We start from the raw sequence: 10,798 nt of genomic DNA on the forward strand, positions 1-10,798 counted from the left end.
CCCCCCCCCCCACTCCCCAGCCCTCCACCTATCCTCTCCCCACTGGGCGTCCCTCGCTTCGGGGATCCCTGTAATCACTTGGACGCCTTCAGGAATCCGGAGCAAAACGGGTTTCTACTGCCCTTCTCTTTCTCTCTCTGGGATCTCACCCCTTCCCCTCTTTCCACCGTGGGGGTATCCCGAGGACCAAAAGAAGTGCTGTGCTGGGGGGTGTAGCAGCTCCCAGAGTTGGGGTGGACGTAGTAGTTGGTCCCCAACGTCTCACTGATGCTGCTTCCAGAAAGCTCCGAGTCAGCGGGAGAGGGTCCCGGTGCCCTCCCTGGGGTAGCGTTTCGGTGTTCACGTCTTCGCTCTAAGCCGACCCGGGAGTGTTAGCTCTCTTGGCAGCGGAGGGGAGAGCTCTTCGCCCAGGACTCTGAGGCACCTCCTGGCCCCGGGCGGGTGGAGCCGAGCGGTCAGCTAGAAGTACGGTCTAATGATCTGTCAGGTCCCAAGCAGGCAAGTTAGGGAGAGGAACCACTCTGGGGTGATGTCATCGCCGCGGCATTACCTCTCCTGCCCAGCCGAGACTTCTACCCGTGGGTAACGCTCTCCTACCTCGTTCTCCCTTGCCCCGGCCTGCCTGGTGCTCTGTGAGCGAATGCTGATTTATTACTCGGATATTTGAAGTGTTTCGTGTTTCCTTTCATGTCCTCTCTAGAGGCAGAAAATTCTTTCCCTCACTACCACGCCTGGTGGCTGTTTGCTGCTGCTTATGGAGTTCCAATCACTGGTGAGACCCGAATCCCAGCAAAAGGCTTCTCAACTACTGGGGCCGGGCACCCCCTGCTTCCTACTCCCTCCTCCCCTTCTACAGAGTTACAGAGACTTAAATGCATATACATAGATATCCGTATGTATCTGAACACTCTCTCCCGGGATGTATGCCTGTATGCATGTGCCTTCTTATAGGAAGGAGGCATATGAAAAGAATGGAAATTTTGAAAGGTAATGGAAAGACGGGGCTCTGGACTCAGAGGATCTGAGCTCAAATCTCCCTCTCATACTTTAAGACCACGGACAAATCACTTAATCTAGGCCTCCATAACTTTTCTGGAACCCAGTTACCTCATCTGTAGATTGTTGAGGCGGCTGGAGGTTCCTTCTAGATTTATGATCCTCTATGTGTCCCGTAGACAAGCTGGTAACATCACTAAGATGGAGAAATGCTTTCCTATTGTGCAGATAGCATTCGTCAGGGTCATCTACAGCAAAAAGAAACCCCATTAGTTTTTGTTTTTTTTGACACCTTCAGAACCTAGCCCGGTATACATTGTTTCTCTAAATCAAGGCTTTAGTTTTTTTTGTTTGTTTGTTTTGTTTTGTTTTTTTTTGTTTGGTTGAGGTGTTTTGATTGTAAGTAATTAGAGAAGAAAGATATAGCAGAAATATAGAATTCTTGCCTAGATACAGTTCTTAGGATCACCCCTCTAAACTTCAGGCTCAGAAATGTCTCTTTTTGGCCCTTTTGAGCCATTGGAGGTGAGGTTCCAACACATCCTTGCCTCCAGGACTACACTCCCAGCTACTATCAGTCACTCCATTTTTTTCAGACCTGCCACTTGTCTATATTCCGTGAGGGCCACCATGCCAACCTAAAATGCACTGTTCTCTAGGTCTTGGCTTACATCCATCTAGCCTAAAAAACCAAGATATAAATCTGAAATTATAGAATTTTGGAGATGGGAAGAACCTTAAAGAATATCTAATAAATATCATTTAGTTCAAGATATAAAACAATAGGGAAGAAGCCTTGTAAGGGAGTAATTTAATCTGAAGGAAATATTTTTCAATCAGTCAATCATCTATTTAATACTTATAGGCACTGAGACACAAGAACAAAAGAATGAAACAATCGCTAATTGAAATGAGCTTTTATTCTGAAGAAGGAAGATAAATGCACAGGCTGTCCCCAAAGTCTTAGTGTATTTGTATTTGGACTTTGGGGAGAACTTGTATAAAATGTACAGCATAAATATATTTGAATTTGTAAATATCAATATATGAGGGGCAGGTAGTTGGCTCAGTGGATAAAGAGCCAAGCCTAGAGATGAAAGGTCCTGGGTTCAAATGTGGCCTCAGAAACTTCCTAGCCGTGTGACCCTGTATAACCCCAATAGTCTAGTTCTTACCATTTCTCTGTCTTAGAACCAACAGATTCTAAGGCAGAAGGTGAGGGTTTAAAAAAAATCTACATACTGTAAATACATACACACACATAGAGTAGTTAAATAAAAAGTACTTTGGAAGGTAGAGCATTAGCAGTTGAGGGGGCTCAGAAAAGACTTCATGCAGAAGATGGTGCTTGAGCTGCATCTTAAAGGAAAAGAATTATTTTATGAAGCAGAGGAAAAGGTAGGTCTGCATTCCAGGCATGGAGAATGGTTATTGCAAAAGCACAGGCAAGAGAGATAGCCAGTTTGGCTGGATCTAAGAATGTGGGAGTAACAATCATGTCCAATGAGACTGGAAGGGTAGTTTGAGGCAAGGTTTTAAAGCTAATTAAAGGAGTTTATGCTTGATCCTATAGGGCAATAGGAGTGAGGTGGTGCAGTGTGATTGCTGGGCCTGCAGCCAGGAAAACTTGAGTTCAAATCCAGCCTCAGTCATTTACCAGCTGTGTGGTCCTGGGCAAGTCATTTGACCTTGCTTGCCTCTGTTTCCTCATCTGGAAAATGGGCTGGAGAAGGAAATGACAAACCACTTCAGTATCCCTGCCAAAAAACAAAACAACAAAAAAAAAACTCCACAGGAGGTCACCAAGTCAGAAAATGACTCAACAACAATAAGAACATAGGCAAAAGGAAATCACTGTAATTGGTTTAGTAAGATAGTCCTTTAATCAGATCTACACTTAAGGAAAGTTATTTTGCCAGAAATCTGGGGGAGTGAAGTGGGGAGAGGCTTGAGGCTTGAAGACCAATTAAGGGACTGCTTCAATAATCTAGGTAAGAGATGATAAAGACCTAAATTTGACCTGTAAGAGGTGAGCCTGAGATATTGTAAAGGTAGAAAAGGAAAGATTTGTCAATTGTTTGGGTATGTGGAATGGGAGGGCATAGCAAATTGAGGGTAATATAATCTGAGACACTGGAAGATTTGTGGTGCCTTTGAGAGAAAGGAAAGTTGGGAAGAAAGGAGGGTTTATAGGAAAAGATAAAGAATTGAGCTTTAGATCTGTGGAATTTAAGATGTCTTTGAATCATTCAGTTTTTAAAATGTTCAATAGATGATCACACACGTTAAAACCAGTGGAAATGTGCATTGGATATGGGGGTGGTGGTGAAGGGAAAAGTAAAAACAAGAATCATGTAACCATGGAAATTTTTTCTAAAAAATAAAATATTTAAATTAAAAAAAAAAGTTCAATAGACAGTTGATGATGTGGGATCCAAGCTCAGAGAAGACTGGAATTGTATATATAGTTTCAAGAGTGATCTGGGTAGAGGTGATAGTTAAATCCATGTGACCTGATGATGTTCCTAAGGGAGAGTAGACAAATAAAAAAGAAGTTCCTGGACAGAACTTTGGGAAACATATAAAGGACCTGATATGGATTGTGGAGCCAGCAAAGGAGATGGAGAAGAAACCAGGACATACAAATCCAAATAGGATTTGTATCCAATGGCCAGCAATGTCAAACAAAGCAGGTAGGTTGAGAAAGATAGAAAAAGACCAGGACATTTAGCCATTAAGTGATCATTGATAACATTGAGAGAGAAGTTTCAGTTGAATAATGAGGTCAAAAGTCAGATTGCATATGGTTGAAGAGTGAGTGAAGGGTAAAGAATCGGGGACTGCAAATGTAGACAACTTTTTTTTTTTTGGCTGAGAAAGTGAGAAGAGATAGAGAATAGCTTAAGGGCATGTATGAAGGTACTATCAAGGAGGGAATTGGCTAATAGGAAGTTGTTAGCTTTAAGTGAGAGGAGGGTTGGGTTAATCAAGGATGCAATCTGCTGGAAAAGATTGGAGGTGATGGGATCAAATATCATACAAAGGGACTGGAGTTAGAAGACTTTCCTCTATGTCAAAGATTGGGAGAAACTAAAAGAAGAGTGAGATATGAGATCAAGGGTTATTGAGATGAGGAGGAGAAGAGAGAACTCACTTTGAATATTTTTCAATAAAAGAAAGAAACAAGGTCCTCAAGTAAGAGAAGGGGGAGAGGAGGAAGAATGGAGGGGTATTGAGGGGAGAAGAGATTTGGAATTTTTTTTATAAGGAATCAGGGAGGAATAAAAGGACTGCTTTGGTTCAGTTGAAGTTGGATGACATAATTTTTTAATGTCATCAGCATTAGGAGACTTTCTCTTACATTGTTATAAAAATTATTTGTATTAAGTGAAATTCAATTCAATGGATATTAAAGATATATTAAGAAACAGTGGGGAATACAGTAGCTTATATCCTAATAAAGGATACAACTTGGATAATAGATACAAAGCCATAAGGGTCTTTGAAGGCCATCTACTCTAAATCTTTTATTTTACAGATGGTATAACTGAATTCCAGAGAAGTTAAGTGACTTGCTTTAGGTCACACAGGTAGAAAAGAGAAAAGACAGGATTTGAACACAGGTCCTATGTCTCTAAGGGGGCATATAGGTGGTGCAGTGAATAGTACCAGGCCTGGATTCAAGGAAGATCTGAGTTCAAATTTGATCTCACATACTTGCTAGCTGTATGATGCTGGGCAAGTCTCAACCTTATTTGCTTCTGTTTTCTCATCTGAAAAATGAGCTGGAGAAACAAATGGCAAACTCTACTCTAGTACTTTTGCCAAGAAAATCCCAAATGGGGTAACAAATAGTCAGACATGACAAAAATGACTGAACAATAACAATCTCAGTCCCTAAGCCCAGAATTTTGTCCCACTGGGTCACCCTATTTGGAGAAGAGAAAACACAAATAAAGAGATGAGGAAAGGCTCCAGGTAGGAGATTACACTTGAACTGAGCCTTGAAGGAAGTTAAGGATTCCAAGACAGAGGTGTGGAGGGAGTGTATTTTGGGCCACAGAAAACAGCATAGGCAAAGGCAAGGAGACAGGAGATGGAGCAGCAAGTTCAGGGAGCTACAAAGTAGGCTGCTGCTGAAGGCATTCTAGGAAGGGCTTTAAATACCACTCTAAAGGGTGTTTTTCATATTCAAGGCAATAGAAAGCTATCTTGAACAGAAGTTTATATTTTCATTGGATTGGAAGGGGAAAGAGATTGGAATCATGGAAATTAATTAGGAAACTATTACAGTAATTCAGGCAAGAAGTTATGAGAGTCTGAGGGGCAGCTAGAAGGCTCAGATAGATAAGAGAACCAGTCCTAGAGATGGGAGGTCCTGGTTTCAAATTTGGTCTCAGACACTTGTGATCCTAGTCACAAACCCAATTATCTAGCCCTTACTGCTCTTCTGCCTTGGATCCCATACTTGGTAAAGATTAAAAAAGAAAAGAAAGGAAGTGTGAGTCGAGATAAAAGGACAAACATAAGTTGAGGCATAGAGGAAAAGGCAAAAAAAATTGGCAATTGATTGAATATAGAGGGTGAGGGAGAGTGGAGTCAGGGCTGACCCTGAAGTTGGCAATCTGGGTAGCTTCAGTAGAAAGAGGGAAGTTTGGAGGTGGGGCAGTGTTGACATGTTGAGTTTGAAATATCTATGAGAAATCTGGACAGAAACCTTCATTAGACAGTGCTGTGGAGGTTAGGAGAAAGTCTAGGGTAGAGCATATATCTCTAATAGCGATAATAAGTGAACCTATGGGAGCTAATGAGCCCAAACAAGAAGACAGGCGGTAGAGAGGGAAGGTAAACCAACACATTCTAGATATACTGTGCTATAAAACATGTATGTATCAGGATTGAGGGTTATTAAACCTTGTCTTAGAGGCAGAGCATCTGGTAACCAGGATCATCCCTACGGGGGACAATATTAAAATTTATTAGCTATCATTGTTAGAAACAACTAATGTTATACTTGTCCCATCCCCAACATTCTTATACAAAAGAAATTAGGTTAGAATGTATCTCAAGAACATTCTTAAAGGGGGAAAAAAGTCATAAAAAGATAGTTTTAAGGAAGAGGGGTAGGAGCAGTCCCCAAGTTTTGCTAGACCACATTGATTGGATCATAGATTTAAAATTGGAAGGCATCTTAGTCATCAATCTAATCCTTCTTACAGATTCTGAGGAACTGAAGCCCAGACTTGATCAGAGCCACCCATGCAGTAAATGGCGGAACTGGGATTTGGACCTGGGTCCCCAGACACAAAATCAGTGATTTGCACGCAAGATAAGATATCACATTTGTGGATGAGAATTAGATCAATTTGCACCATAACAATGTTGTGAAAATAAACAGTTTTGAAAAACTTAAGAACTCTGAACAAGTAATGATGATTCCAGACAACCGATGACGAATGCTACCCAACTCCTAACAGAAGTAATTCACTAAATAGGCAGAATGAGATACACATTTTTGGACATGGCCAATATGGGAATTCGTTTTGCTTGACAATGGATATTTGTTACAAGGGTTTTCTTTTTCTTTTCTACTGGGGGGAGGGGGTGGGAAGGGGCGTGGGACGGAAAAAAGAGATGCATGATAATTGAAAATAATTAATGAACAATTTTTTTTGGATGACATGTCATGAAGCTGGGAGAAATCAGTACTAAGTTTCAAGACAGGATTAAGATGCAAAAAGATTTTGACAGCCTAAAACTATCAGATGAGAAAAGATCAAATTTAATAACAATAATTGCAAAGGTCTATACTGGTTTTTAAAAATCAGTTTTACAAGATGAAGGAGACACAGCAAGGCAGTAGTTCCTATGAAAAAGACTAGGGAATGGCTCCGGGGTGTTGTGTTTTTTTTTTTGTTTTGTTTTGTTTTGTTTTCATAAAGTACTAGCTATTATTTTCCTCTTGTACTGGCCTGCCAGAGTCACTGCCCCATCAATGTGTATACTGAGGCCTGAAGGTGAAGGAAAGAAACCCAAAGTGAGATATTCTGTGCCCCTAAGTGTTGAATAGCTGTGCATAGACCATGCTCCTCTGCTTTTTCATGTGCCCACCATTATTACCTTCCAAAACCCCAAATAGGACTGAAACTCAGAAGAATGTACACCTGGCCTTTGGAAGACCTACTCTGCCAGACCAAGAATACCACAGATAATCAAATCTGAAGCAGAAAAGACTTAACCCTCATGGGAGCCCTGTAGGAGAAGGAGCTGCTGGGAAGAGAGGAGACCTTAGGAGATAGCAAAAGATGAAAGATCTCTCAATTATTGCTACCAGCCCAGTTTCGATGATGAGCCAAGAAATCCTTTTAGGATCCAAGCAGATGTGTATTAGGATTGACTAATGGGGAATTAGTTGGGGACCAACAGGGGTTAGGAGGGTGGAGGGGAGGGAGGGGAAGGGAGAGAGAGAAGATAGAGAAAAATGAGATAGAGAAGAGATGGAGATAGAAATAGACAGAAATAGAGAAGGGACAAAAGGGAGTAATGGACAGAAAGAAGACAAGACAAAAGAGGAACTCTAGCTCTTAACAACAAACTTTTTGTGTGTGTGTGTTTTTAAAACTATTATCACTACTTAAATTTATTAGATATTGTTGTTAGAAACAACTAGTGTCATACTTCATTTTCACACAGAGCTTTTTCCGGCAGTGTCAGGGGCATGGACTGTTTCCTTTTCAATATGAAGCAAGCCACCTGGATCCATCAAATAACATCTAGGAGAAGCATAAGTATAGCTCCCCTTCAGGGTCCCTGGGCTTTTTGCCATCAATGAGTGAGCCAGAATGTTGGATAGAAACTGGAAAGACATATGCATGGAGGCCAGAAACCTAATTAAAATATTTGAGATAGGGACTGGACCTCTGATTTTATTGGTATAGGGGACCACTCCCCCAGGTGAGAAAATTCCCTTCATTAACTACGACTTTAAGTCTAGAGAACTGAGAGATTGATTAGGCGACTTGCTGTGGGTCACCAGCCAATATGTGGAAGGGGTAGGACTTGAGTCAAAGTCTTCCTGATTTTGAGGCCAGTTTTTCTCCACTAAGGCCAGGGGTGCTTTACTTTTTTTGTGTGCGTATGTTATGAACCCCTTTGACAGTTTGGTAAAGGCTATAGACCCCTTCTCAGAAAAATATATTTAAGTGCAGAAATAAAACACTTGGGATTTCAAATAAACCAAATCACACTGAAGTTCGGTTCCAAACAATAATTTTTTTTTAAAGTTCACAGACCTCAAGTTAAGAACCCCTATGGACCAGGCTATTCTGCCATAGTAGTTTGTAAATGAAAACTTTACCAAATGATTATTACAATCAGCATTTACCATTCACTTTGCTGAAACTGGAACATGTGTTACCCTAAATAGGACCCTAGTGGCCTGACAATAAATGCAGCTTCCAAAAGGTTTTAATTTAGTGCAAGGGATAGTTTATAGACTCATTCAAGGTCAGAGCTAGAGGGGACCTTATGTTCAAATATTCAAAAGGATCTTTGACCCACTCATGGGAGTATTCACTCCAATGATGCAGATTGCAGCATATCTAAGCCCTTGGATCCTGAACAATTCTTCCCTATATATCATTCTTTGCCTCCTTTTTTTTTTTTTTAACACTTTGCCACCATCAGTGCAGAATTAGATGAAGGTTGCACAAAACTGAGTGTTATTTTGTGTTTTTCATTGTTTAATAATAGTCATTTGTGTTTATATAGTGCAGTGATTCCCAAAGTGGCACCACCCCTGGGTGGTGATCCAGGAGAGTGGTGATGGCCACAGGTGCATTTATCTTTCCTATTAATTGCTATTAAAATTTTTAAAAAATTAATTTCCAGGGGGCTAAGTAATATTTTTTTCTGGAAAGGGGTTGGTAGGCCAAAAAAGTTTGGGAACCACTGGTATAGTGCTTTAAGATTTGCAAAGTTCAGGGCAGCTAGGTGGCATAGTGGATAGAGAACCAGATGTGGAATAGGGAGGACCTGGGTTCAAATCTGACATCAGTCACTTCCTAGCTCTGTGATTTTAGGCAAGGCACTTAACTCCATTTGCCTAGCCCTTGCCCTTCCATCTTATAGTTGTTACTGAGACAGAAATTAAGCATTGAAAAAAAATTGAAAGGAAGAAATTTGCAAAGCTACTTATTGTGTGTGTATACACACACACACACACACACACACACACACACACACACACACACAAATCTCACTTGGTCTCTATAACATTGATCCTGTAAAATAAATGCTATTATTTTCCTTTTTTTATATATAAAGAAACTGAAGCTGAAGACCTGTCTAGGGTGAGAAACATAAAAGGTATCTGAGGCAGGAATTGAATTCTGGTCTTCCTGAGTTCCACCCAGTGACAACTTTGTTTTCTGAAATCCCAAATTAACCATTGTCCTTGAGAACCTGTCTTCAAGAAAATCCCCAGACTGACCCCTGTCCCAGACTGAACAATAATCATAGAGCACCCCTTAATCACCCTAGACAGAATTAGCAGATATATATATATATATATATATGGTCAGTAGCATGAAGCATCTGAGACTAGAAGGGCCATTAGAACTTAGAATGGTGGATTTGGAAGGGGCCTTGGAGATCACAGGCTGACCCTTTATTTTACAAATGGAGGGAACTGAGACCTAGAGAAGGAGTCTGACTTACCCAAAGTCACATAGCCAGTAACCGGGAAGGCAAGGTCAAATTTGTCCATTAGGATAATTTAGCTGCCTAGTCAGCAGGCCAATGCTTATTGAATGCCAGCTTTGGAGCATTAGAAAAGTAATGGAAGATTGAGTTCTTGCTTTGAAGAACAACAGAAGCAGGAGCAGGTAAGTGGCACAATGGATAAAGCATCAGGCCTAGAGTCAGGAGGACGTAGATTCAGATCTGGCCGTAGACAATTCCTATCTGTATTTCCCTGGGCAAGTCACTTAAGCCCATTTGCTCTTCTGACATAGAGTTGTTATTAAGACAGAAAGCAAGGGTTAGAAATGGAAAACAAAAACAGAGGCACGTTCCCTGTTTTATTTGGCCTAAGGAGAAGATGGACAATTATCTGAGTCAACCTATAAAAGTTCTTTTATAACATTTAAGCAATCTCCTAGTAACAAACCTACAAAGTAAGCTAATTAAGAATCCTTACATTTTATGGATGGAGAAACTAAGACTTCTGGGATTTAGCATCTTGACCATAGCCACCCAAGCTAGTGGGTAGCAAAATGGGAATGTGTAGCCAGGCTTCCTAACATCCAAGTCTACTGAGCTTTGCACTGATATCATGTTACCATGTTACCCCTTTCTTGGTAATTCCTGCTTGTCTTGCCTTGGGAATTCATTCAATTCACAGAGCATTTTTATTGAGAAGTCAGTTAGTTAATAAGCATTTATTAAGTGCCTATTGCCAGCCACTGTGCTGGCACTGGGGATACAAAGAAAGGTAAAAGTTGGTCCTTGCCCTCAAGGAGCTCACAGTTTAATGAGTACTTACTATGGGCCATGTATTATGCCCATAAGTATGAGTAAGTAGATCAGTTAGGTATTATCATTCGAGGGAAGATGAGGTGAGGGTTACTCATCTTGACTTGGTGTGAAATTAGACTAGTGGGAAATTGTCTTTCTTGAAACCAATTTAAGCAAACATTTATTATGGAAGAAGACATCATATTACAGGAACATAAAAGGTTCAAAAGCAGCATAAAAATTAAAGCAATACCCCCCCAACCAAAAATCCACAAAATAATAATCA

Source organism: Gracilinanus agilis, chromosome 2 (assembly GCF_016433145.1).
Source record: "Gracilinanus agilis isolate LMUSP501 chromosome 2, AgileGrace, whole genome shotgun sequence".
NCBI classification, from domain to species: Eukaryota; Metazoa; Chordata; class Mammalia; order Didelphimorphia; family Didelphidae; genus Gracilinanus; species Gracilinanus agilis.